We start from the raw sequence: 3,511 nt of genomic DNA, 5'->3' as shown, positions 1-3,511 counted from the left end.
CTTGCACATCTTCCTTTATTTCTCTTGTTGAGTTCAAGAACGCTTGGACACAAAGTAGCAAAGCTTGTTGAAGTTTCCTAGCTCTCGATCTTGTAATCGGTCCATGAGGCATAACAACGGTAGCTCCTTGGTTCATATCATCCCCTCTATTGCAACTCGTGGACAGCAGCGTTTCAGTGGCATTCTGGCTTACCCACATCCGTTCGAAGCCTGATTTAGGCTACCCACACCTTGGCGAGCTAGATCTAAGTTACCCACACCTATACGAAGTCGATTTTGTGGTAATGGGTCATTTGAACCCTCTTAGAATTGATTTCGAAGGCTGAATCGTATATGTAACTTGCTGTTTTTTTTTCTGTTTTAGTGCCTAGGTGTGAGATCGACGCAAAACTTAGGGGTGCGGTTGTGAGTAAGTAGACAAGGGGCGTCTGCGTGCGTTAATGTGTGCCAGTTGGTTTCTAATGTGCTGTTTTGTGATGTTTAATATTGATTTTGACACGCTATTGTGCTAGGTAACTCTCGTTTGTGTTAATCTGTATCCTTGGTGTAGTGTTGAATATTCGTCGGTGATAATGGTGGAATTTTGCCTTGCTAAACTGCTGAAAATTGTTGTGGGATGATGTATGTTTACAAAGGATGCACGTTAAAATAGAATTATTGTGATTATGCTTTCTTATGATGTGGGCGTGCTTGTATAGTTTATATAAATGTTCATTTATGATGTGAGCGTGCTAGTTGAGCATATATAAACGTTTCTTTATGATGCGAGCGTGCTGGTCTAAGTCATATTATTTTCTTATGAGATGTGGGCGTAATAGAAGCATATTTTCGGACCCTGTTCGCAGGCTAGGGGTTGATGTGGAGTTGGTTATGATAAGGAACGTTGGATTTATGGGGAAAGTGAATGGGTGAGTGTCAGGGCCTCGGGTATAAATGGTCGGGGGCTGATACATCACTAATTGAGTATCGAGGCCTCGGGTAAAAATGGTCGAGGTTCGATGCGAGGAGTCTTTTGGAAGGAAAACTATTGGGGCCTTGGGTAAAAATGGTCAAGGGCCGATAGATGGTGAAGACATCGGGGCCTTGGGTAAAAATGGTCGAGGGTCGATGCAGCAGTGTCGGGGCTCTGGGTAAAAATGGTCAGGGGCCGACTCTACTCGAAAAAGTTAGCTTTGGAAAGCTAGGATAGCTGTGACAAGCGTAGATGTAACGACCCAGAATTTCCCGCACACTTGTAGGTCACGTTAACTACCCAACTAATTAAATTTAACCCCAACTACGTCTTGCCAACTCCCTATGCAAACAAACATATAAAATCAAGTTCCAATTCTCATCAATTTAACGATAAATCAATCCCATAGAATATCATTCAACAACATTCGTGAACCACCTCACGAGGCAAGTTTATTATTCAAACTAGGTGAAACTCAATAAATGGAATAAAACTCAAATAGGCACCTATTCCGAAGTGAAACTAACAACAAGGGGAAGTCTCCCAATTATTCAAATACGAATGAATCGATTATTGGCCATAACATAAGGCATTAACCAATGACTTAAACTAGAAAGAAGTAACTAAGCAGCCTATGGTCCTCGCTAGTCATGTCTCCTCCGTCCCATCACCATGGTCGCCCCCGAGTCCTTCACCTGAAACAATCATTGTAGAGGGGGGGTGAGTATATAAAATATACTCCGTAAGTAGCCCTCACCAACACACACACACATCATGCTCAATTATATCATGAAACAATCGTAGTCAGGCCTTTCAACACATTATGCATTCAAATATAAACACATTCCATAAAAATTAGGGACAACCACAACCCGTAAACACGTTAACAACCAACCTCTAGTCTCCTTAACACCACAAGTGCCTCCACACTTATCTCAGCTATCCTAACCTTCCACAGCTATCCCCATTAGAATAGAGTCGGGCCCTGACCATTTATACCCAGAGCCTCGACACTTCTGCATCAGCCCTCGACCATTTATACCCGAGGCCCCGATGACTTCACCGTCTATTGGCCCTCGACCATTTATACCCAAGGCCCCAATAGTCTTCCTTCCAAAGGACTCCTCGTATCGACCCTCGACCCTTTATACCCGAGGCCTCGATACTCCATTAGTGACGTATCAGCCCCCGACCATTTATACCCGAGACCCTGACACTCACACATTCGTTTCCTCCAAGAATCCCACTTTCACCAGAGTTTTACTGTATACTTTCTTAAGCCACTACCTCTGCATCTTTCAACTCACAAACACAAGTCAGCATGCTTCCACAATTTTAACAACTTACTAATAGCGAGATAATAAACCAATCATGCTTAATATCCAACATCATTATTTTAACAAGCATTACTAAGTATAATAACTCACAACACACCCCGAACAATTTATGCTTATCCAGGCAACCAACATTACCACAACAATACTCAACAGTTTAGTAAAGCAGAAATCTCACCATTTTCATCGACAAACATCCAACACAACTCCAAATATATCGACTGACACAACGAGAATTATTTAGCACAATGCATAACAAAATTAGCATAAAACGCTACAAAATCAGCACATTAGAGACCATTTAACATCCATTAGCGCACGCACACGCCCCTTGTCTACTTACTCACAACCGCGCCCTTAAGTGTTGCGTCGACCTCACACCTAAGCACACCAAAACAGAAAATACAGCACATTATGTATCCTATTTAACCTTCGAAATTAACTCTAAAAGGGTTCGAATGACGCATTACCACCAAAACCGACTTCGTATGGATGTGGGTCACCTAGATCTAGCTCGCCAAGCTGTGGGTAGCCTAAATCGAGCTTCGAACGGATGTGGGTCACCGCCAAACGTCTTAAATACTGCTGTAACGTATAAATCCCGCCGCTGGAGTTGTTGTTCGTCGAAACGTAGCAGCAAGTCGCCGCCGGTTCGCAGCTGTACACCCGTTCGCTGTGCGCCGCCACGGATCTAGCCCGTCGTCGTGTGCCGCCGCGAAGAGGAGCGGCGCTGGTTCGTTGCAGACCGCCGGGGGACGCGCCGCCGCTACTGCAGGTCACTGAGACGTCGGGGTCGCACCGCCGCTGCAACTGCTACAGATTGGTCGCCGGCTGCCGCTCGTGGGTGTCGTCGTCCGCCGCTGCTACGGGTTCAAAACACGTCGAGGTTCGTCGTCGTTTTGTTCGGAGTGGGCTAGCAGCACCGGTGCTGCGTCGAGGCGTCGGTGAGCTGCTGGAAACGAGAGGGGGCGGCGGGATTTGGGAATGAAGAAGAAATCGGGGGGGGGGGGGGGCTAGGGTAGAAGAAAGAAGAAGAAAAGGAACTTGGGCTAGGGTTTTTGCCTTTTTGTTTTCCCTTTGTTTTAAAAACCAAATTAACCCCATGGAGGCCCAACAAGTCCAAGCCCAAAAGATAAAAATCTACCCCCTCTTAAACAAGACCCACCACACGAAGTCCGGTAAATATTAATTTAATTTGATTTTAGAGCCTGATAAATATAGATAA

General features: G+C 45.1%; 1 long non-coding RNA gene across 1 annotated transcript; it reads right to left on the bottom strand.

Moving 5' to 3' along the window:
- Positions 1 to 1,367: 1,367 nt before the first annotated feature.
- Positions 1,368 to 3,263, bottom strand: LOC148209657 (uncharacterized). Its single transcript, XR_015793181.1, has 3 exons — positions 2,757 to 3,263; positions 2,630 to 2,667; positions 1,368 to 1,647 (listed from the first exon to the last, which is right to left on the bottom strand). It is a non-coding gene; the product is annotated as an uncharacterized LOC148209657 (long non-coding RNA).
- Positions 3,264 to 3,511: the final 248 nt, after the last annotated feature.

The sequence above is a fragment of the Momordica charantia genome (assembly GCF_013281855.1).
Source record: "Momordica charantia cultivar OHB3-1 chromosome 8 unlocalized genomic scaffold, Mcharantia_2.0 BLBB01000008.1, whole genome shotgun sequence".
NCBI lineage: Eukaryota > Viridiplantae > Streptophyta > Magnoliopsida > Cucurbitales > Cucurbitaceae > Momordica > Momordica charantia.
The sequence above is the reverse complement of the archived record's forward strand: the minus strand, read 5'-3'. Positions and strand labels throughout refer to the sequence as shown.